This window comes from Ursus arctos, unplaced genomic scaffold (assembly GCF_023065955.2).
Source record: "Ursus arctos isolate Adak ecotype North America unplaced genomic scaffold, UrsArc2.0 scaffold_21, whole genome shotgun sequence".
NCBI classification, from domain to species: domain Eukaryota; kingdom Metazoa; phylum Chordata; class Mammalia; order Carnivora; family Ursidae; genus Ursus; species Ursus arctos.
In genome coordinates, this window is record NW_026622886.1 from 23,570,698 (window position 1) to 23,595,920 (window position 25,223).

The 25,223-nt window shown below is 40.5% G+C and overlaps 1 long non-coding RNA gene across 9 annotated transcripts in view; it reads left to right on the forward strand.

Annotated features, from left to right (window-relative positions):
* Positions 1–25,223, forward strand: part of LOC113256193 (uncharacterized) — an 83,419-nt gene that overhangs the window by 20,798 nt on the left and 37,398 nt on the right. For 6 of the 9 annotated variants that reach the window (XR_008960823.1, XR_008960826.1, XR_008960825.1 and 3 more), the window contains one exon: positions 1–24,865. The exons of 2 other annotated variants lie outside the window; for them this stretch is intronic. This is a non-coding gene — a long non-coding RNA (uncharacterized LOC113256193). Of the gene's footprint in view, positions 24,866–25,223 lie in introns of those variants that run through there. One more of the 9 variants, XR_008960828.1, reaches the window with a different exon arrangement.

A 25,223-nucleotide genomic window follows, 5' to 3' on the forward strand; every position in this document is an offset into this window, starting at 1 on the left:
GGTGTGCGCCTACATTTTAATCATTTGTGAATAGCGCTTCCTCCATGGTATTTTTTCCTGGCTCCCGAAAAAGCAGTGCCTCTCTTCCAAATGCAAGAACATGGAATTATCGTCACAATCTCGCCTTATTTGCATGAGAATGTGGAAGACCCACAAGAACACTCGCTGTTTGGAAATGAAAACAAGTATTCTCCTCTGATATGAAAGCATTAAAGGTCAAACGACCTTCAGAGCTGGGGAAGGCACTCAGATCTCCAGGTCCCGCTCAGAGAATGGCATTCCTGGGATAAGCTGGACCCTTGTCCCCGCAGCTCCTCCTCTGGCCTTCCTAGCAATCCTCACACTACCCCTCCCCCACTTCCCGGGGCTCCTACCAGGCCTGCGCTTCAGTGGCCTGCGGAACAGGTGGAAGATTTGTCATGCACAAAAGAGAAGGAGGTGGAGCTCCCCCATGGCCTCGGGCTGCACTTTACTCTCTTTCTTCCAGGACATATAGAAAATAGCATCTCAGAAAAATCCTCCCCTAAGAGGCCGGTTTTCTGAGACTTTTTCACTCTGGGCTGGACAGATAGCACTGGAGAAAGAAGACAGGGCTTTTGCTGTCGTGTTATTGGGGTGTCTGGCCTTGTTCGCATCCTGGCTTCCGGAGGGACAGCACTTCCTTACCCAATATCCTTTCCGTGTGCTGTAGATACACCGGCTCTTGTGTTTCCTTGCAAGTCTTTCAGGACGGAATGATTCTTCTTTCTTGTTCTCTCCTTCCTCTCCCTCCGTTTTCTCCTTCCTTCCTTCCTTCCTTCCTTCCTTCCTTCCTTCCTTTCTGTGCATTTTTCTCTCAGATTCTCCTTCGTTTTCCTCCTGAACATGCCACCAGGAGAAAGTCTTGATTGTCTTGAGTTCTTTGTACGTTTCAGAACAAACTTGGGAAGATGTGTTTTTATGAAGCAACTCAGGAACTTCAGCTGTCTGCAAGTTCCTCCCTCCTCTGCAGTAGACCTTAAGTTCCATAATCAGGATGGCTTGGGATCCTTTCCCCAGATCTCTCGAAAATTCCATGGTTCTATACTATAGTTGGTCCATTTCCTGGGAATGAACTGATACTATTAACTTGACCCTTAGGAGGTAGGGTCATGATTGGATAGGATAATGAGGAGATGCTTTTAGAAAATGCAAAATGTAGTAGAGGGGTACAAAGAAAGAGAACTTTGGGGTTATCCTACCCTAGATTCAAATCTCAAGTTTGTCATCTGTGTGACAAGAGGGTTACTGTAACTTCTCTGAACATCAGTTTCCGTGTCTGAAGAATTGTGCCCTACTACCCGACATCATGGGATTGTTGAAGGCCAAAGCCTCGCCTTGAGGAGATGCCTAGTAAATGTGCACACTTCAATTTTCTTGCTGATAATAGAACAGGAGAACCTCCTAATTCTCTGGTAACCTTTTTTCCTATTGATTGGGCCTACCACTTATTGAGGGCTTGCATTTTGCCAGCTATGGTTCTTAGCATTTTGCTTCATTTAATCTTCATTACAATCTCATGAACTGGCTCTACTTTTAATTGACCAATGAAAAGCTGTGCATTTTAAAGGTTTAAATGACTTGCTTGAGGACATCCAACTGGTAAACAGCTCAACGGGACAGCTGGATTCAGCTTCCCGCTGGCAGGCCCTTTCCAGAACCCTCACGTTGAACTACCATGCACACTGCCTCCCAGTAGCATGCATTTGGGGCAAGCGTTTTCTTTGGTACCCAAAAGCAGAATGTCAGATGGGATGGCCAGACCTTTCACAGATGTAAGAATTAAAATAACTCTGCTATCATCAATGGGAAGAGGTTAGTGTTTCACTAAGAACTGCTCTTAAACAAGGGCTCTTCACTTGAAGCAATTGTTCTCAGCTTAAATACACTTTTAGCTGCTGGGTCTGGGCTTGGTCATCATAGGTGGAAGGCATACTTGTCACTGCTGGTCTGTTACGGTTAACCTGTGCCAGAGCCAGGCTTCTGGAGTAATTTCTCCATGTAGTAAGGCCTTGGGGTAGGTCTGTGAAAGGGGGTAATATGGACATCTGGGAAATGACTATTTTTTTTCAGATTGAACAATGGTTTGGAAACTAAAAGCTACTTTCTTTTTTGAACTGTAAGATCTAGTATTTGTAAGGAAAATACAAATGTCTTCCTTAGGGGGGAGGTAAATCCCTTTCCTAAACTTTCTCTGATAGTGCATTTCTTATGCCAACACACGAGCTGATGAAACAAGAGGTGTGGGCCTAGTAGTGGCTGACATGTTTCGGTAACACAGTAAACGCTCAAGGATCTGAGTTCTGAACTACTACCTACACGGGTAGAAGCAACAACAATGGTGTGTAGGCAACAGTTTAATATGGTTTTTCAGTCAGATTGCTGAAAGCCAAGCTGATTCCAGCTTCCCCACTGTGCTCCATAGTGTGAATTCTCTTCTCTAAACTTTCTTTCCTAGGCTCCCCCAGAAGCTCTGTGGGAAGATGCAGATGAATTTGTATGTGGTGTATGTATGAATATTGTGTATGATGTGGTGTGTATAGGTGTGGTGTGTGCATTTGTAAGTGGTTTGGAGTGTGCATATGTGTGTTGTGTGTGTTGTGCGAGGTGTATATTTGCATGTGGTATGTGGTTATGAATGTGTGTATGTGTACGTACATGGTGTTGTGTTTGTGTGCTCTAGTCATATGCAGGAAGTGTGTGGTGTTTGTGTATTTGTATGTGGAACATATGGGTATATGGTGCGTGTGTGATATGTATTTGTGCACAGTATGTGCATACTTGTGATGTGTATGTATGCATATTTGCATGTGAGGTTTGTGTGTGTGCTGTGTTTGTGTGTGTGCAGGTGTGTTTGTATGTGGTGTATAGGTGTATGTAAATGTTCACGCCCTGTGTGCATATGTGTGTGGTAAATTTGTATGCGGTCTGTGCATACTTGTCTTATGGGGTGTGAGTGTGAGATGTGCATTTGTAAGTGGTAGGGAGGTATGTTTTTGTGTGTTCTGGGTGTGCATATGGATATTATGTGTGCATATTTGTGATATGTATGTGTGATTATCTGCATTTGGGGTGTGCATTTACCTCCGAGGTGGTGTGTATATGTGTGGTGAATTTATACGTAGTGTGTATGCATTTGTATGTGGAGTGCGTTTGCAAAGGTTGTATGTATGTATGTATTGTGTCTGTCTAGAAGTATGAAATGCATGGTGTGTGTATAATGTGTATTTGTGTGCATTTGTATATGGTATGTGTGTGTGGTGCTCATATGTTGCCTGTGTATGCACGTGGTGTGTGCGCATGTGTGTGGGCGCACGTGGTCTGTGCGCATGTATATATGATGTGTGTGGTATGTTAGTGCGGGGGGGTGTTTGCATGTGGTATGTGTATGTATGTGGTGTCTGCTCTTGGTGTATGTGTGATGTGGTTGTATGCAGTATGTGTGTCATGTGTACGGTGTCTGTATGATGTCTGTGTGTGTGTGTGAGAGAGAGAGAGAGAGACAGGAGTGTATCATATAGCTCTGGGAGGCCATTTACCCTTTAGTAGTCCCAGAGTCATTGAAGAGCTAGTCAAAGCCATTATTGCAATTGGGTCTGTCTTGAAATAAGCTAAATACAACAGTAACAGAAATAACTGCTCCTTTTTCTTGGTTCTTCCAAAGTCATGATAGGTTGCAGACGGGAATGACTAACCAGTTCTTTCCAATAGGCCTCCTTCGCCCCCAATCCTCTGGGGAGCTGGCTTCTGTTGCCAGGAAGTGGAGGAAGCAGAGGGCTGTGTACAAGTGTTAAAAAAACCATACAGTTATTCATTGATTTGTGTATGTGTTTCATCTCAAGTCAGAGACATCATTAGATTTGTGCTGCCATCGCCCTTCTTGCAAGTGGACGAGTACTTCAGGTTGCTTTCGTTTGGCTCAGATTGGGTCTTCAAAACTGGATAGGGTCTTATTTCTCAATTTGAAAATAAACTTGCTCCTCGGCAAAGGGCATGACAAAGATCCCCTCCCCACCACACAGCCCCCTTTGACGCCTCCTCATCTTAATATTTAAGAATAGAAATCAGATCTTCGGGCAGTTAAAAACTCCACTTTCCATTTTCTAGTATCACTTTTTTATTAGACTGAAAAATAAACCTGTCCTGGACCTGAGGCAGGGAGACAGAATTGCTAAACATTCACGCCACATGTCCCTACATGCACTCTATTCAAAGAGTCCGTCTAAAATGCAGTTTTGAAACTGAAACAACAAATCTCTTCTCAGAATCCTCTGGCAGAAACGCCGAGGTAACGCGAGTTAAGCAGTGCACCAAATCCTAATCACTCCCTCGGGAGCCAATCGTTAGGCGAAAACCTGCTTAATGTTCCACCTCCCGCACCATGCAGACGCTGACATATTTCTCATTTTGTTGTTTCCTGCCATTTGGAGATGTGGCTATTTGTCACACGCCAAACAGAGAAGGAGAAAACAGCAAAGTGCATTTCAGTTACTTGGGCAATTTTTACAATTAACCAATAACTGTGGCTGTTTCAAAAGGCTTTCTTCTTCTGTGTCGGTGTATTGGGAGGCTGCCTGGCGGGACGGCTGGGAGCCTCACCGGCCGTGGTTGCTCAGAAGGGCTGCGGGGCCATGCCAGGTGTTGGGGAGATGGACGGTCAGGGCTTAAAGGCTACTCCCTCAGGTCCCCCTATCTTAAGTAGAACAGTTTCACTTAAATTGTTTTTATACTAGAGTATTTTCTAGCACTTAATTCAAGAAAAAGGGAGTAGATATACCAACGGCACTCTAACATTGCAAGGCATAGAGACTCTGAGTAATGAGTGACAACTTCATACACAAGAATGGCAGCTGGCCATCTCAGAAAAAATTCTCCACAGTCACCAGGTCAGCCTGTAGCAGCAGCAGCCATTGACCTACAGGAGAAATCTCTGATTCAAAATCGCTACTGCCTTGGTTCTTCCTATCAGAAACGTGATTGACCATGAAGCTGGGAAGAAATGAGAGAGGTGGACAATGAAATATCTTCTAAGCCAGATTAAAAGGATGGATTTTATCTTCAGAGTCACGGAGTTCTGGAGATGCAGTTTCAGCAGCTTTGAGTTTTACAGGGATCGTTGTAGCGGGTGGGTGGAAAACTGAAGAGTGGCCAAGACTGGAGATGGAGAGACAAATATAATGTTACTGACTTTTTCTTTTCTCTCTATTTGTAATTTAAAAAAAAAAAATGTATCTCTGTGGTGGACAATAAGGGTTAGTCAGAACAGTGCCAGCAGAGGACTTGTGAAATAAAGTCATTTGCTTATTCATTCAGGTATTTAACTTGCTAATTCATTCAGTTCACTCAACAAATATTTGAATGCCTACTATATGCCTGGCATTGTTCTAGGTACTGGGGACAAAAAAATCCATTGACCTTGTGGAGCTTATATTCTAGAATGGAGGAGACAGATAATAAGTAAGTTATATACATAGTATGTTAGATGATAATAAAGACTAAAAGGAAAAATAAAACAGATGAGGCATGCAGAGTAGCTGGGAGGTTGGAATTTTTGTAAATGGTATGATGTCCATTGGAGACCTAAGGAGGTGGAATTTCGGGAAGGACCCAATAGAGGTGAGGTGGGGGAGTTAACCGTGTGGAGTAACCTAGAGAATACTTTAGGCAGTGGGAACAGCAGAATCAAAAACTCCAACAGAGCACCAGAAGTGGAATGCTCAAGAAAGAGTGAAGAGGCCAATAAACCTGGAGTTGCATGAATAAGGGGAAGGGACTAGAAGATGAGCTCAGGAAGGTTGGCGATGGGGTGCAGAGCAATGCAAACATTTTGGCTTTACCCTGAGTGAGGTGGGAGTTATTGGAGGGTGTTAAGTGGCTCTAACTTATGGTTTCACGTGGTCTTTCTGGCTGCTGTGCTGAGAATAGACTTTTGGGAACAAGAGTCAGGCAGAGAAATCAGTTAGGAGGAAGGTGCGGTAACAGAGCCAAGAAATGATGGTGTCTTGGACCAGAGAAAATGAGAAATGGAAGGAGGATTCAGGATGTATGTCAAAGGTAGAGCTGACAGGATATAGAAAAGTGTTGGACTTGGGGTATGAGAGGAGGGAAGTCAGAAATGGAAGACTAGCATTGCCATTAACTGAGATGGGGAAGACGGAGGGATGGTCTGGTCTGGAGGTGGGGCGGGGGAGATTAGAAATCTGGTTTGGGACATGTTCAGTTTGAAATGTCTTTCAGACAAGAAGGCGTGAGATATACTTGACTGGAGTTTAGGGGAGAGATCTGAGCTAGAGTTAGAAATTTGGGGAAACTCAGCATATAGGTGATATATAAGGCCACAAACTGGATGTGATCACTAAGGGAGAGGATGTAGCTAGAAAGGAATTGAAAGTGGACCTGAATGATGACCCGGTGCAATCGACACCTAATTTCTTTGGTATCTTCTAGAAGCCCTTTATTAGGAACTCCATAAAACTATTTCCTTCATTTTTTTCATGGTCCTGTAACTAATTCTTATTCCAATGCAACAGCTTTCTTTTTACTGATTCAAAATATAAATTAATATACTTTTGCTACATATTGGTTTTAAACAGAATTCATAGGTAACTTAGGAACCTAATTCACACTTTTCAAAAATGTTTCTGTGGGAACGTATATTCTGAACTCCAAATAAGTGTCTTTCAAATTACTTTTGGAACATTATCCAGTTTCAATGGAAACTGTCTGTAACTCTAGAGCAGAAAAGAACATACATTTTTATCATCCTTTATATCTTTCCATTTGATCAAATAGTCTTCATATTTATCATCACATTCATAATGTAACCAAAATATTTATTTCTTTGAATTTTAATATACTATTAGTGTTTTCATTGTCAGGCATTTTTAAAAAAATAATTTCCCTTACCCTTGGCTCTTGCCTAACTTCACATCTACCCCCACTGATATATATTAAGTACTTTCTAAATTTACTGATAAAATAAGTTCTGTTTTAATTGATGACTACTCATTTTTATGTTATGACAATATATCCACTCCCTCCTATTACATGCCTTATTTACTTCAAATTAATACCAGACCGGACTTGATCAGGGCAGTCTTAGGATGATGACAGTTTCCTCTTCTGTCATGGGTTCCAGATTGTTCATGACTGTGAGGAGTAGGAAAAAGGATGAGTAGCCATTGCGGTAATCAAAATTGAAGGAAGCAGCAACATAATCTGTTTCACTTTCTTTGTTCAATTTTCTGGAACTGCTCAAAGACACCCCATCATTTCCTCTGGCTGAGACTTTTTACACAAGGACTAAATTGCATTGCTCGCTAGTCTCTGCAGGTAAACCAATTCTTTTTAAAACCCTTCATTGTGTGTTTCAGGGATGACTTTTCTGATTGTCATTGTGACATTTTGCTCAGAATGGCCAATCTAATCAAAAGGCTCTCCCAGATTAGCTTTTTTTTTTTTTTTTGTCTTGTTAATCAGAAGCATGTTTTACCCGCCTCATGCTATTAGGAGTAATCTCTTTGGAAAACATTGAGTTTCAGTATTTGCAAGGCACGTCTTCAAGTCACATCCTTTCCGTTACACCATTCACTGAGTTAATCTTTGGAGAGGGTGAAATGTCATCAATTTCACCAGAGGATTTCTCAATCTCTCATTTATTTCAGCCAACACTTTTCCTCCTGACTGCAGTAAAGTTTGTTGGCTCTATGAACTGGAAAGCTTTGATTTCTATTTGCACTTCTTATCCACATTTTCTTTGTCATTATTCTTTTGTATTTTCTGAGTTGGAAAATATTGCATGAAGGTATTATTCTTTTGGAATAGAAAGAACATATAACAAGGCATCTGGAGATTTGGAAGGTAGCCCCATAAGTCAATGGACAAATAGCCTCTTCATGTTTCAGTTAAGTGGGGTTTGCATTACCTTCTGTACTCTCATTATGGTGTAGGTTATGTGAGGCAATTCAGTCTCACGACTGGAGGAGTCTTAAGGGGCACTTTACTGAAATCTCTACAGTAAGATCCCCTTTAAAGTATCTTTCATCAGTGGTTATCAGCTTTTGCTTGAACATCTTCAGAAATGACAAACTCCTATTCAGTAAATAAAAAACAATAAGCATTAATTACTCATTATTTTGAGGTGGGGGGGAAGCTTAACCCAAGATTGTTCCTCATAATACACTTTGAAATTCTTTGAGAAACCAACCACCAGCATAACCCAATATTGTTTTCATTGACTGAAGGTCACCACAGATGGTGGTGATTTGGGGAAGACTTGAGTGCCTCTTTTCCCACAGAATGGTCCACCCTCACCATTTCTGCAACCAGGACTTGTCAGCTTTTTTCCTTATTATTATTATTATTATTATTATTATTTTGAATCTGTGACATTATGTGGAAATAGAGGTTCCACTTGTGAAGGCAGAAATTGACAGGTGAGTAAGGAAATTTTTTAAAAAAAGGAAGGAAAAAGGAGGGAGAAAAGGATAACAAAGAAAGAGATGAAGAGGAAAAAGATAAGAGAAAGATGTTCAGCTAAAAGAAAGAGGGGTGGCTCAGTTCATTAGGCATCTGTTTTAGGCTCAGGTCATGATCCCGGAGTCCTGGATCAAGCCCCTCCTCTGGCTCCCTGCTCAGTAGGGCTTCTGCTTCTCCCTCTGCCCCTCCCCCACTCACGCTTTATCTCAAATAAATAAAATCTTTAAAAAAAAAAAAGAAAGAAAAAACCCCCAAGAAATAGGAAAATTAAACAAAATGTGTCATTTACGCCAAATTGGCCCCTTCCATCAGTGCTGCAATGAGAAACACGTGGAGATTCAGTTTTCTGTTTGGCCCTCTAGTTTGAGTGGTTATGCCTCTCTGTTCAGTTCTGCAAAACAAACTCTCTTTCCAGGTTACCAAAGCTTGCTATTCATGAATGCTCACTTCCTCTTTTTTGGATAACATGGAGGGAGCTGAGGAAGCATATGGATACTCTTCCTAGTCTACTACTTTGAAGATGTTGACCTTCCATAAGCATGTAACATGAACGGTGGCTACAATGAAACTGGTCACATTTGATGGGATAAAAATGAGAAGGCATTTATTTGAAAATCTAATACATAAGTTTTGGGAAAATCTGTACATTTTTTTGTGGTTTCATTGTTAGCCAGAATTACCAAATTCTACAGTCATTCTGTCCTGAAAGGAATTGGCTGTGTTTTGCCAGAGTGTTGACGAGCATGTTGCTGGCACTGGTCGTTTCTGTTATTGACCACTTCTCTTTTGTGTGAAACTTTGTGAGTGGAAGGGCTATTACATTTTCCGTAGCTCACTATCCTGGGCAAGTTTCAGGTAGAGGAGGTACTTTTTCTTTTTCTTTTTTTTTTTTTAAAGATTTTATTTATTTATTCGACAGAGAAAGAGACAGCCAGTGAGAGAGGGAACACAAGCAGGGGGAGTGGGAGAGGAAGAAGCAGGCTCCCAGCAGAGGAGCCCGATGTGGGACTCGATCCCGGAACGCCGGGATCACGCCCTGAGCCAAAGGCAGACGCTTTTAACGACTGCGCTACCCAGGCGCCCCCAAGGAGGAGGTACTTTTTCTTGAGCAGAATCATTTAATTATGGCTTAAGTTACCTGGGGCTCTGTCCATCCATCCATCCATGCATCCGTCCATCCATGCATCCATCATCTACATTTACTTCTCTCTCATTTCTTTTCACAAAAGACTGATATTTTTGGATTCTCTAAGCTTATTTACATCTGACTCTTCCATATTTTATCTACAAGGATTTTATTTACAAGGATAGTTTGCTGCTTCTCTCTTTTATTAAAATGGTCACTATATAGTTCAAATTTTTTTGAGAAAACGTGGTTCTTTCTGATTAGAAAAAGAGAGAAAGAAAGAAAGAAGAAAGAAAGAAAGAAAGAAAGAAAGAAAGAAAGAAAGAAAGAAAGAAAGAAAGAAAAGAAGAAAAAAAAACTAATCCTACTTGGAAAATCAATTTGAAAATAGATTTAATGGGAAAATACATTTTAATTTATCTTATTAGGTCTCTAAGATATGGTACATCTTAATGCTTACCTAGCCAATTCTGCCACTGGGCTGTGTGTTCTAAGACCTCAAGCAGGAATGAAGAAACTAGAGTTGTGTACTTACTGTAAGAGGTGTGAGGAACCTATAAAAGTAATTACAATGGATGCTTTTTATAATCTTCGGAGGTGCACTTATTCGTTGGCTTTTAGGAATTTGGTCAGAGTGATGCTCCAAATGAAACATAGAGTTAGGCATTGATTTCATTTCCATTTGATTCTAAAGCCTGTGACCTCTCTCTTCTCTGCTATCTTGTCTCTTGTGATTTACTCCCGCGGCTCTTTGCTTTGCAGATGTCATACGGTTACTCAAATCCTTGTCCCTACGGAGAAGATCAGATCATTCCTTTTTTAATACATTAGAAATGAGATATGAATGAGTTAGAAAATTGAATGTGGTTTTAGTAATTAATGGAGGTCTTTATTATATCTCAATAATAAATAAGAAGGAAAAACAGGTAAAAGATATGAGAATGTATTGGAAAAAACAACAAAGAAGCAGGGTTAGAAGCCCAGTTCACTGGGTGACAGCAGGGGAAAGTAAACAATCTCTCTGAAATATATCTTCTTTTTTTTTTTTTAAAGACTTTATTTATTTATTTGACAGAGATAGAGACAGCCAGCAAGAGAGTGAACACAAGCAGGGGGAGTGGGAGAGGAAGAAGCAGGCTTCTAGCGGAGGAGCCTGATGTGGGGCTCGATCCCATGACGCGGGATCACGCCCTGAGCTGAAGGCACATGCTTAACCGCTGTGCCACCCAGGCGCCCCTGAAATATATCTTCTTAATTGAAAAATTAACAACATCTGAGGTTCATGTTTGACATGAAGATTAAATATGATATATATGTGGATATGGCTGGGTCAGTAAATTGCTTCTTTGCTTCTCCTTTGAGCAAATGAACTAAATATTCTCTGAATCCCTTGCCAGATCTAATATTCTCTGTAATGGCACCATAAACATCACCTACAAGCGCAGTAATTTTGGAGTATAAATCAGTGAAAGTTTTGAGCAAGTGTAAAGTTTGTGATAGCTTAAAAAATACTAATTCTAATTAATTCATTCATTAGTTTAATATATATTTATTGACTATATTTTATGTGCTGGACAGGTCAGATACAAAGATGGATGAGGTAATGTTTTGTATGCTTAAAGAACTTACAGATTTCATGGAGATAGTGGTGCGAACATTGTTAGTTATGAAATAATATGGTAAAACTATGGGGAAAAAAGTGAGTGTGAGATACTGTGGAACAGTAAAAGTAATTAACATGGCCTTAGCGTGAAGATTTTACAACAGAGGTGACATTGAATCTGGGATTTGAAAAATGAAGGATTTCACTGATGGATCCAAGGCATAAAGAGCTTTCCTGGAAGAAACACCAGACCAAAGGTATAGACGCAAGAGAGGACATGATGTGTGGGAGAAGGATTCGGTGATTAAAGTGTTGGGTGTACCTGTAGATGAAAAATGAAGCCTGGCTTTTTACGCTCTGCTGAAAACTGGAATCCTCACCCTGTATGTAATACGGAACAGTAAGAGTCATGAAGAAATATTGTTTTATTCAAGACGATGTTCTTATTAGATCTGTGTTTAGAAAGATGATAGTTGACAGTGCAGAAGATGAAATGATAACAGAGGCTAAATAGCTAGTTTATTATTACTATGAATGAGAGACATTGAGGAGTGAATTAAGGCAGAAGCAATGGAGGTAGAGAGGAAGAGACGGATTCAAGAGATATTTACAGGGTGGACTTTTTGAATACAGGTAGTGGAAGAGAGGGAGGGGATGTCACTTGACTACCGGTTTTCTAATTTGAACAATGGGAGTGGGTGGTGGGTAGGGAAATGAAAATAAGGAATACAAGTGGGTAGAGTTGAGGAAGGATAGAGGTGAGGTCAGCCTTGGATATATTGAGTTCAGGGTGTTGACTGGGTGGAGATGCCCAAGAGTCAGTTTTTTATACTGCTTGATTGCCATTGCGAACTGTCTATTCACCTTCTCCATTAGACCTCCTCTGTATCATCACAAACAACAGCAAATGGTTTCCAGGAACTTAATTATTCCTTTTTGCCTTGGGTGGGCACAAAGAGGAGGGCCCCCAGAGGTTCATCTGTTTTCAGATCTCTTCTCCAGAATGAGGATTAGTGGGGGCTAGCAGGCCTATGAAGGGGGCCATGCTCAGAGGGCCTGGCAACATGAGAGTCAGAGGCTGATGCAAATGTGTTTTAGGTATCTAAAGAGCTGTAAGTGAAACATTTATGTAGTAGTTTTAAAGCATGTTCACAAATTGTTTGAAACTTTTCCTATATAACTGTGAAGTCTAATGTCTCCCTTGAATATAGGCTGGCTTTATTACATAACTAGCTTTTGGCAAATAGAAAGTGGCCAAAGTGAAGCTGTATGCTTTCTGAGGCTAGATCGTAAACGGTGATAGAGCTTCCACCAGGCTCTCTCTATCTCTCAGGACCTTTGCCCTGGGACTCGCAAGTTGATATGTAAGAAGTCCAGTAAGCCTGAAACTGCCATACTAGAGAGACCAGGGAAAGAGTTCGCACAGACATACAGAAGCTAGGATTCTGATCACCAATTCTGACGGGCACATTACTTTGTTCCCCCACACCACTAAGCAATTCTGTGACATCAGCTGGGCGTCCTACACTTCAACTCAGTCCTGACACTGCCCAGAGACAGCTTCACATCCTATAAATTAAGGATTCAGTACTACAAGACGACCCCGTCAGATGCCAGTCACAAGTCCAGGCTGTTACTATGCTTCTCACCAACTGGCTGTAGATTGAGGGTTCCAGTGACCCCCTCTTTGGGTTTGATTCATTGGCTGGAGCAGCTCACACAAGTCAGACATTCTGCTTACTAGATGACTGATTTATTATAAGAGGATATAACTCAGGAACAGCCAGACGGAAAAGATGCATAGAGCAAGGTATGCGGGAAGGTGTGTGGCGCTTCTGTGCCCCCTGCAAGTGCACTGCTCTTCCCAAATCACCCTGTGTACGGCAGCCTGGAAGCGCTCCAAACCCTGTCCTTTGGGTTTTGATGAAAGCTTCATTACACAGCCATGATTGATTAAATCCCCGGCCATTTGTGATTGCACTCAATCTCCAGCCCTTTTCCCCTCCCCAGATGTCTGGGGTGGGACTGAAAGTTGCCAACCCTTTAATCACAGTTGGTTCCCCTGGCAACCAGCCCCCATCCTTAGGTGCTTCATTAACATAACAAAAGACACCTCTATCACTCTCATCGCAGGAAATTCCAAGGGTTTTAGGTCCTCCGTGCCAGGAAAGAACTGGATACGAACCAAATATATATTTCTTACTATAAATCACAATATCCCAGAAGCCAGTTGTGCCAGCTCTGTTTGGGTTTTTCAGCATCAACCATCAGGCATGTGAGAAAGACTGCAGATGAGTGCAGCCCTTAACCTTTGAATTTTCCCAGCCGACGCTGTGCAGAACTAGAGCAGCTCTTGCCGAGTTCTGCCCAAATTGCAGTTTCATGAACAACATAAATTTTCTTATTATTTTAAACTACTAATTTTGGGGTGATTATATTACATTTGATAATTGAACACTACAAAGCCATAAGTCATCATAATCTAACTTAAGAACTATCTTATTTGATACAGGGTCAGCATTTACTCATTTTGCTCTCAAACTTGCAAATTGGTCCAAGATCTTAATCCATACCAACCCATTGAAATCTCACATTCTGTTTTATTTTACAGCACCAGCTTAACTCCTGGCTGCCTTTTGTTCTTACACTTGCTTGTCTACACTGGCCTTTCCTCATCCTTCGGCCATTGGAAAGTGTTTTTAGATATTAGGCATGCTTACTTATAAAGGATCTAGCCCATATATTGCTGAACATAGTAAAATTATACTCACAAACCATGCCAAACACCATTTATATTCTGTTCTCAAAAGAGCTGACAGAATGGTCCTTTTAAAACTTACGTTAGATGGAATGTTGGAATGTTATTAAGAAAATTCTAAGGAAGAGAAAATACATTTATAAATGTGTTGTTCAAAGGTCAACTGTATTTTCTTAGCAACTGTCAAGTATGTAATCTAGCATTAACTATAAACACCATACTGTACATCAGATCCCCAGAACTTATTTATCTTATAACTGGAAGTTTACACCTTTGACCAACATCTTCCCATTTCCCCCGCCACCAGCTCCTAGCAGCCACCAATGTACTTTGTTTCTATGAGTTCAGCCCCTTTAGAGTCCACATATAAGTGCTGCCATACAGTACTTGTCTTTCTCTGACCTATTTCACTCAGCATAATACCCGCAAGGTCTGACCGTGTTGTCCCAAATGGCAGGACTTACATTTTTTTTTTACTTAAGCGCAGCTGCCGTATAATATTGTATTAGTTGCAGGTGTACAACATGGTGGCTCGACAATTATGCACATTAGGAAATGCTCACCACGGTAAGTAGAGTAACCATCTGTCATCATACAAAGTTATTACAATATTATTGACTATATTTCCTATGCTGTATTTTTTCATTCCTGTGTCTTATTTATTTTATAACTGGAATTTTGTATTTCTTAATCCCTTTACTCTATTTCACCTATCCCCCGATCCCTGTCCCCTCTGACAACCACCAGTTTGTTCTCTGTTTATGAGTCTATAGTCTATTTCTATTTTCTTCTTATTGTTTATTTGTCCATTTGTTTTGTTTTTTTAGATTTCACATGTAAGTGAAGTTGTATGGCATTTGTCTTTCTCTGATTTATTTCACTTAGCATAATACCCTCTAGGTCCACTCATGTCATTATGAATGATGAGATTTCATCCTTTTTTATGGTTTGGTAATATTCTATTTTATATCTATCTATATCTCTATCTATCATCTATCTATCTATCTATCTATCTATCTATCATCTATCTATCATCTATCACCTCTTCTTTATCCATTCATCTATCAATGGACATTTAGGTTGTCTTTATATCTTGGCTATTATAAGGGGGTATTCTGGGCTGAATTTCACACCCCCTCACCTCAAATTCATATCTTGAAGTCATAACCACCAGTATCTCAAAAAGTGACTGTATTTGGAGACAGGTCTTTAAAGAGGTAATTAAGGGGGTGCCTGGGTGCCTCATTTGGTTTAGCCTCTGCTTTTGGCTCAGGTCATGATCCCAGGGTTCTGGGATCGAGTCCCACATCGGGCTCCTTGCTCAGCAGGGAGCCTGGTTCTCCCTCTGCCTGTGGCTCCCTCACTCTCTCCCTCTGACAAAGAAATAAATAAATAAAATATTTTTTTAAAATAAATAAATAAATAAATAAAGAGGTAATTAAGGCTAAATGAAATCCTTAGGGTGGGCCCTAATCACGTTGGACTGGTGTCCCTATAAAAAGAGGAAATGTGGACACAGACACATACGGAGGAAGACCAGGTGAAGCTACAGGAAAGGAGATAAGCCTTCAGGAGACCTCCACCATGCTGACACCTGTTAGCCTCCAGACCTGTGAGGAAATAAACTGCTATAAGTTTAAACCGCTCAGTCCTTGGTACTTTCTTATGGCAGTCCTAGTAAACTCATGCAGGAGGAGGACTGGGGAAGTGGGAAAGTGCTAAGGGTGCTTATGTGTCAATGAATTTGACCCAAGCAGGGAGAATGGACTGTGCTGGTGAGAGCTGGCAGCGAAGGTGCTCTCTTGAACTTCGCTGACAAGATCCTCTTATGTTGTGTTTTGGGTCAGCAATTCTGTAGGGGCCTGTCTGTGGGAGGAAAGAGGAAATGAAATGAAGGAAAAGCTACTTAGTCTTCTCAGCAGACATAAAGACTCTGTGTGTGTGTGTGTGTGTGTGTGTGTGCGTGTATGTGTGTGTATAAAACACTTTGTTGACCTTATGTAACTTCAAGTTAAGTACCTTTTCATCCTTTTTAACATTTGACTAGGTCAAAAAGGCCAGGTTGAAGAGAGAGAAAAAAAAAATACTCCCAGGCTTTTGTAGTTAATAGAAAGAAGTATTTCTATCTTATTTAGACGGGAATATAATTGTAATACTTAGGTGACAGAGAAAATTGACCAGATGAAGGCATCTTTGGTTCTCAGTAAAACATAACTAGCTTTATTTTTTTTCTTCTTATGATCAGATACACATAAATATTCAAAACAAAATTGTGTGTGAAAGGAGGATGCATAAGAATAATTAAGAAAGAACAGAGTATGTAACAGATTGTCTTTACCTAGTTCCAATTATCTCAAAATCGCCAGACTCTTTAGAACTCCTAGTGTTTATATCACACCCCAATTTGGTTGCAAAGTGGCCCAGCCTTCAGCTATCAGGTGATGAATCTGAAAGACTGAGGTCAGATGGGCTGGACTAGGAAGGCAAGATAGAGATTGTCATTAGGAAGAAAACACATAACTACAAACTCCCAGGTGCACTGTAACCTCACATTTGAGCTGGAAGGTTATTATCCATCTGGCTATGTGCTCTGGGAATGAACTGAGAAGGACAGATTCATTTCCCCAAACAATTAAGTGAGCACCAACAAAGAGGCAGGGAACTAATATTCTATCAAAGGGGGAAAAAGCAATCTCTTGAGCATATGGATTATTTCCAACATGGACAGGTGTTTTGATAATAATACATCGATTTGAAGTAGGGGGCAGATGGTAAGGATGGGCATCATTATTTCAAAATCTGAATGGCAAATAAAGTCTTACTTTAGTCAGTTTGGGCTGCTATGACGACATACCATGGACTGGGTAGCTTAAACAACATACATTTATTTCTCATAGTTTTAGAGACTGGAAGTCCAAGATCAAAGTGCCAGTATGGTCATGCTCTGGTGAAGACCTTCTTCCTGGTTTATAGACAGCCATGTTCTCATTGTATCCTCATATGGCAGGGAGAGAGGAAAAGCTCTGGTCTCTCAGTCTAAGGACATTAATTCTGTTTATGAGGGCTCTATCCTCATAACCTAATTAGCCCCCACAGGTCTCATCTCTAAATACTATCACCTTGGGGATTTGGGTTTCAAGATATGAATTTGGGGGGACACAAACATTCAATCCACAGCAAGTCTTCACAAAGGCACCCAATAAAGTATGTATCCTGTCACCCTTCTACTATATGGAAATCTATAGATCCCTTACTCTTTTTTGGTTCCTGAAGTCATTCATGAGTATTGACTATTTACTGACTCTCCCTCCCCTCTGTGGGAGAGAGAACTATTTAAAGATGCATATGACAGAATTCTGATCCTTTCTGCACTTTAATTTGGGGAAAGGGTGTATTTACTCAAGAGAAGTATTCCATTCTCTTTCCCATTCCTCTCCTTTCTTCCTCCTCCTCCTCCAACTTTGTCTCCATCTTTTTCCTTTGAAGCTATCAAGGATTATAAGATGCATCTAGCTTAGTCACCCAGGTTTATCATTACTCATCTGGTTAACATAGATTGGTTAAAAGGTATGCTCTTTTTCCTTCTCTGCCATTTTCAATAACACAACCTATTGCACCACGTTGACTGACAAAACCAGCATGACAGGAGAAACCTGGGACTTCTTATTTGCACTGATATCAGCCAAGAGTCAGAATTGCTTCTGGGCCCAGTGCTCATTTCCATCTCTTCCTAGAAGCCAGTTATTTTACAATGTAATTGCAGTTAAGTAGCTGGAAGGAAAGATCATTTTGGAAGGACTAGGCATATACAAATACCTGAAAAAAAGGGGGTAGATGAGAGAAATCTAGTTGCTATATTGGTCCAGAGGTATGTGTAGACAAACATTTTACTGCTCCAATTGTCTTAATTACTAAAGAGTGACAACTAATTATTTTCTTAGAGGGAATGTGAGCTGGTGGCACATTCTTCATCTAACAACACAGTTCCTTCTGGTGAGAATGGGGGTGCACTGTGTGCCATTGATCTTTCTTGGGCACTGGAAGGCACAACTGATAATTACTTTAGAGCTTGTTTCTGAGAATAGAGGCCCTGATCAGAATGTTTTGAAGCATCAGGAAAAAGGAAGAGAAACTAATGTTTATTGAACTTTCATATCCAGACTCTGTGCAAGGTTTTTTCACATAAGTTATCCTATCTTCAAAATAATACCCCCAAATACATACTTTTAGATTGAATATTATTTTGCTTTTATGTAGGTCAAAAATAGTTGACTGCTGGCAATTTCACATGCTTCAACCTACTATTATCTTCATTTTTAAAGATGAAAACACATCAATACACACTTGCTCTGTTTTCTATCTACTACCCTAGCCCCCTAACCCAAGCTTCCCACTTTATAGCATAAAGCAATTATTCTCAAACTTTAGAGGGATTTGTTAGAAAACAGATTCCTGGTCCTCAACTTCGGAGTCTCTGTTTCAGTTGGTCTGAGGTAGGACCAGCCATTTTGAATATCTTTTTATTTATTTTTTAAATTTTATTCATTTGTTTATTTGAGAGAGAGAGAGAGATTGAGCGTGCACGTGAGTGGGGGGTAGGGGCGGTGATCAGAGGGGAAGGGAGAGAATCTCCAGCAGACCTTGAGCTGAGCGTGGAGCCCCATGCGGTGCTGGATGGGGCTCTATCCCTGGACCTGGAGAACATGACCCCAGCAGAAACCAAGAGTTGGATGCTCAACCAACGGAGCCACCCAGGCGCCCCGAGATTTTGAATTTCTAACAAATATGCAGATGCTGCTTCTGCTGCTGGTCCAAGAGCACGTTTTGGGACCCACTGGTATAGAGGGATAGCATCCTCAAGAATGCTCCTTTAAGACTTACTTCTCCCCCACATTGGTTCCAAAACAACATTAAAAAAAATCCATATTTCCTTTAAAAATATTTTCCAGACCTGACATCATTTTTACTTATCCTCAATTTATATTTCATTTACATACAGTGCATACAACAGAAACTACATCACCTTAAATTTTAAAAGCCACGAAATTCTGTTCATAGAACATGATTTCAGAAAAACTATTTCATATTGAAGTCATATCAAAGTCTAAAATTTAAAGTGTTGGAAACTGAGGGAAGGGTGAAAGAGCAAATAAAGGTAGGTCGGTAGGTGGGATAATGCAGTGGGCATTCACACATCCAGTCTGAGGTTGTACTACAAGTTCTCTCCTCAACTCCTTCCCCTACTGAGATTCTGGGAGCCAAACCCTGAGCCATGAATGATTCTCTCCACTTTATAGACAAGGAAAGAGATTGAGAGGAGTAAAATGATTTTTTCCATGGCTGGTTCATGGAAGAAGCCAGTTAAGGAGTGTTAAAAGATAAACTGAGGCATATGACACATTTTAAGAATTTATTTGAGACAAGATCGATTCCAATCTGGCAGCGACACACTGGAAGTGGTTAGGAGTGCACTGCCAACAGGAGCAAAGGGAAAGACTATTATAAAGTGTGGAAGCAAAGAAAGGAAATTATTTGATTGGCTGGAGCTTAAATCCTCATTGGTTGTTTGTGATTGGTTGTCCTTAGATTTCGATTTCATGACCTTGAGGTGTTTATAGGCTTAGACTTTGGTTTGCTTACATAGGCCACCACCACTTGAGAGCCACATCAATCTAATGGCCTCCTTGTTTAATTAATTCAGCAGGAGTCAGGGCAAACCTCAGGATGGTGTCAGAGGGGGAACAGAGCATAGGAGATGGGGATACATTATATATTTTGGTCTAGGATAGAGGAGAAAATCTTACTCCTCTAATTTCCTCTCACTTTCATCTGTATTGAAACAAATACATTAGGAGCAAATAAAAAATGCTACACTCATCTTGATCCACCAAAACACCCTAAAATCTTGGTGTGAACAATCCAGGTAGCCATCAGCTGCTCTGGTTATTTGCTGCTAAACACTTGGGTATTCAGAAACAACACTAGTTTTGTGCAAAGTGCATCTTCCTCACTGTATGTTCTTCTGGACTTTCCCAAGGACTCCAGAAGTCTGTTTTTGTTTTCCTGTGTCCTTGTATTTGTCTCTCCTTCTCTTTCTTTATCTCACCCATTTTCTTTGTTCTTGCCATTATCACAGAAGCTTCTTTTTTCTACCTGATTTGCTTTAATCCACCCAGCTCCTTTCTCTGTGTGTTTTCCATATCAATGAATGAGAAACGCTTTCTTCATTTATCAGGACTTCCCCTGAAGGATTTAGTGGGCTTTGTCCTAACTGGTTTTGCTTATCCTGAAGAACTCCTTAGAAATGGCAAGGAGATATCAATACTATTTAGCATTTACAAAGGACAAAGAAGTTGGAGGAATTTATGAGCAGGCAATTACTTATATTTTAAAACTTGGACTATCTCAAAGATCCTTCTTCCTGGAAGAATTGTCCTGTATGTCCTGGACAAGTAAACTTACTTCCATGAACTTTGGCTTCCTTGCCTATGAAAAGGTGATGATAATATCTTCTCATAGTTGTTATGAGGATAGAGTGAAAAAATATGCTTCAACTGTCTGTTATTATGTTCCTCCAAGCTACCCAGTTCATTCATTCACTGACTCACTTAAGAATGGGCCTTAGTCACTGTAAACAGAATAGCGAACAACACTGCTCGTTGACCTCATGGAACTTATAGAAGAGATAGACCAAAACAAGTAACTGTAAAAATAATGAACTGTAATAAGGACAACAAAGGAAAATAGACTGTGCAACAAATTTAGTAAAGGAAAGGTATATTGTGTCATGAAAGCGTATGATGGGGGATCTGATCTAGCCTGCAGGAGGGGGTGATCAAGCATGGCTTCTCCACCGAAGTGACATTTAAGCTGAGACCCAAAAGATGAATGTGGGATTGCCTAGATAGTAAATGGGGAAGAGAGAGTCCCACACGGAGGGAATTGCATATACAAAGGCCCACAAGTTGCAGGAAAGGCTTGGCATGTTCAAGGAATTTGTGAAAGGCCTGTGTGCTTGGAGGTTAGAAAGGCAGGGAAAGAAGACCATGAGCTTAAGTTGCAGGAACTGAATCACCCAGGGTCTTGTGGGTCACGCTGATGAAGGATAGTAGGAAGAAAGTCTGGCAGGTCCAAGAGGACCCCACCCTAAGAGGAAACCACCCTTAAAAGGATTTTACACCACCCTGAAAGGAGCCCTCCACCCTTTCCCATGTGATAAAACCTGATTGGATGAAGACTCATGGAGGGTTAATCATATTAAAGCAGCCCGCCAACAGACCCATAAAACTCCCTAAGACTTAGAAAGGCCCGTGGCAACCCTCTCGGGTCCCCTTTCTCTTCGGCAGCTTTGTACTCTGTCATTCAGTGAACTTTACTATCACTCAATAATCTTGACTTTGCTGCCCACTACTCTGTCTGGTCTACCTCTTCATTCTTTGAAGTGGTGTGACCAAGAACTGTGGGCACCAAAGGAGAAGGAAATCCTGCAACGACATTAAAGATTTTGTCCTTTCTCCCAAAAGCATTTGGAAGGCTTTAAGCTGGGAAACGATACAGTTGACCCTCAAACAACATGCATTTGAACTGCTCAGGTCCACTTATACACAGATTTTTTTTTTCAATAAATACAATACAGTACTGTAAATGTATTTTTTTCTTCCTTATGACTTTCTTTTTTTTAATTTAAATTCAATTAGCTAACATACAGTACATCATTAGGTTCAGGTATAGTGCTTAATAATTCATCAGTTCTGTATAACACCCAGTGCTCATCACATTATATGCACTCCTTAATGCCATCACCCAATTACCCCATTCCCCCACTCCCCTCCCCTCCCGCAACTCTGTTCCTTTCTTTCTTTTTTTTTTTTTTTTAAGATTTTATTTATTTATTTGACAGAGAGAGAGACAGCCAGCGAGAGGGGGAACACAAGCAGGGGGAGTGGGAGAGGAAGAAGCAGTCTCCCAGAGGACAAGCCCGATATGGGGCTTGATCCCAGGACCCTGGGATCATGCCCTAAGCCAAAGGCAGACACTTAACGACTGAGCCACCCAGGTGCCCCTCTCAATTTGTTTCTTATAATTAAGAGTCTCTCATGGGTTTTTCTCCCTCTATGATGATTCCCATTCAGTTTTCCCTCCCTTCCCCTATGGTCTTCTGCCATGTTTCTTATATTCCACATATGAGTGAAACTAATTGTCTTTCTCTGGTTGACTTATTTTGCTCAGCATAATACCCTCCAGTTCCATCCACATGGATGTTAATAGTAAGTATTTATCCTTTTTGATGGCTTAGTAATATTCCATTATATATATAAATAATGGAATACATATATATATATATACACACACACACACGCACACCACATCTTCTTTATCCATTCATCTGCCAGTGGACATCTTGGGTCTTTCCACAGTTTGGCTATTGTGGACATTGCGGCTATAAACATTGGGGAGCAGATGCCCCTTTGGATCAATACATTTGTATCTCCGGGGTAAATACCTAGTAGCGCAATTGCTGGGTCATAGGGTGGCTCTATTTTTAACTTCTTGAGGAAACTCCATACTGTTTTCTGGAGTCTTCCTTATGATTTTCTTAATAACATTTTATTTTCTCCAGCCTACTTTATTATAAGAATACAGTATCTAATGCACATAACCTACAAAATACGTGTTAACTGGCTGTTTATGTTATCCTTAAGGTCAACCGCAGGCTATTAGTCATTAAGTTTTGGGGGAGTCAAAGGTAATTTGCAGATTTTCAACTGCACAATGGTTGGTGCCCTGACATTGTTCGAGGATCAACCGTACTTAGATTTTCGTTTTGAATCTGTTGGGCTAGAATTGATTGGAGAAATGCAAGAATGGAAGAGAGCTATCTGTTAGGAGGCTCCCATAGTTGTCTAGATAAGATATAGTGGCTTAGATTTCAGAGTTGGGGAGGAGTGGGAATGAGCTTTAAGATACTTCACAGATTGAATGGTTGGGTTTTGTGAATCATTGAATAGATACATGATATGAAGGTGAGGGTGACTGATGTGATTTCCAGGTTTCTGTTCAGAGTACCTGGTCGTGGTGGTACCATTTACTCTTAGAAGGAACACATTGGAAGAGGAAGCTCACTTGTTCTGGCTTGGATATATTGACTTTGAGGTGCCTATAAAGCATCCACATAAAGGTGTTTGATAAGCAAACAGTTCAATATATGGATCTCAACTGGACAAAAGTATGGGAATTAATGTTTTTTAGAGGCTCTTTGGAACATGGGAGTGAATGAGGTATCTGGGAGAGAAGTCCCAAGCGAACCAACTAGACCACAGTGATGGTGTTTCTAGACCATAGCTAACATGTATGGGTTTGTGTGAGTGGCCAGGGTGGAGGGGTGAATGCATCTACATTTGCTTTTAATTATTTTTGCTTTAAAGCTGTCATTTCTGGGCTCGTGAGAATCTTTTGAGTAGCTTCTTTAGGGTTGGGTTCAAAACCTCGGCTTTGAAGGATCCAGAACTTGAACAGTTTTCAGATAAGCTGGGGAGAGGGAAATATTATCCTTTCATACTCCCCTTCTCCATCTCTATATATAACCATAGAAATATTTGCACGTCTTTAACATACACTTTCACAGTAAATTTAACATTCTATTTAAAAACAGGAAAAAGGTATAGTTAAATATAAGCAATAATCACTGTTTGGACATAGAAAATTAAATAATTTTTTATTGTTGTTGCTTGCAGTGGGAAAAAAGTGTGGGTTAGATAACCATCCCACTGAAAACATTTGTGTATTGAATGGAGAAGTCTACTTTGATAACTCATTATGTATTTAATTTTATCTTCACGCTTTTTGCATTGTTATCTTATCTGTGACTAGAGATAATAAATGCCAATAATAAGTGTAATAACCTGCCAATCTACTCACCCACCTATCCATCCAACCAAGGTGATAGAATGTAGTAGGTAACAACATGGACCATGAAACTAGTCTACCTGGGTTCAAAGCCCAGCTCTGCCCCTCGCTGGCTGTGTATGCTTGGGAAGTTCACTTAACTTCTTCATGCCTCAGTTTCCACATTTCTAAAATGGATGTCATAGTAATTTTTATCTCATAGGAATCCGTGAGGGTTAAATGAGGTAATGTATATAAAGTGCTTACGATGAAGCCTCAATTATACTGAAAGCTTTTTATATTATTACTATGTACAATGACTCTGACATGGGCCACATGGGTTACCCTCAAAGAGTATATAGTCTAATGGGGAGTTAAGACAAAGAGATACTAGAATGAGGACAGGACAAGCCTGATGAAGGCACAAAGGAGGAGAAGCAAAAGGATTCAAGTCCCGTCTGATTTGAGTCCTGAGGAATGAAGGGGATTGCAGCATTGATTTTGGGGGAAATTATTTCTGAATTCCATAAAAACTTTTGGCACACAGCTTCATTCACAATCACGAAAACATATTTATCTTGTGCTTTGCAATTTTCAAAGGGATTATGTATACCTGAATTTATTTGATTCTTTTATCAGCCTTATGATAGCAATTTTTGGAGCACTTTCTCTGAGTCAGTCGTGAGGGAAAGAGTCTTATAAAAATAAGACATATTTCATAATCTCAAAGAATAAGGTTTAGTGGCTTTTTTGGTCACAATTTTATATAAACAGAAACTGAAGTCTGGAGGAATTAAAAGACTTTTCCTAAGTCAAACAGCTGGTGGCACAAAAACGGTATGAACTCCAGCCTCTGGATTATGTAGAGGTTTTGGTTCTTCTGTCACATGTATGATGGTTCTGAATAGATGAAGCCATCCACTAATAAGCACAGATATCTGAGTTCCCTTCCTCAAAATAACATTAGAAAATTGCGTACTTAAAAAAAAAAAGAAAACAGCATACTTTGGTTTTAGAAACTCCGACACACCAAGATTCTGTATAAAAAGAATAAACAGAGCTTTCTGAATATGTTTTCTCTGGCTCTGCAATGCCACAATACATCACTCACCTCCTGGGAGAGTAAACAAATCTTTCTGAGCCTCCTTACCCGGAGAGCTTCCTGGGCTGGGATGCCAAGGCATTTCACAGAAACACAAAGAGAAAAGGCTGGAATATGTCAGCCCTGTGGCACAGGTGACCTAAAGAGTTTGGAGCCAAGGACAATTGTCCCAAGCCAAAGGTAAGCACAGGCGGCAGGCAGTTGGGGCAGGCTGGCCTTAGTCACAGGAGCAGGTGGGGCCTTGGAAAACCAG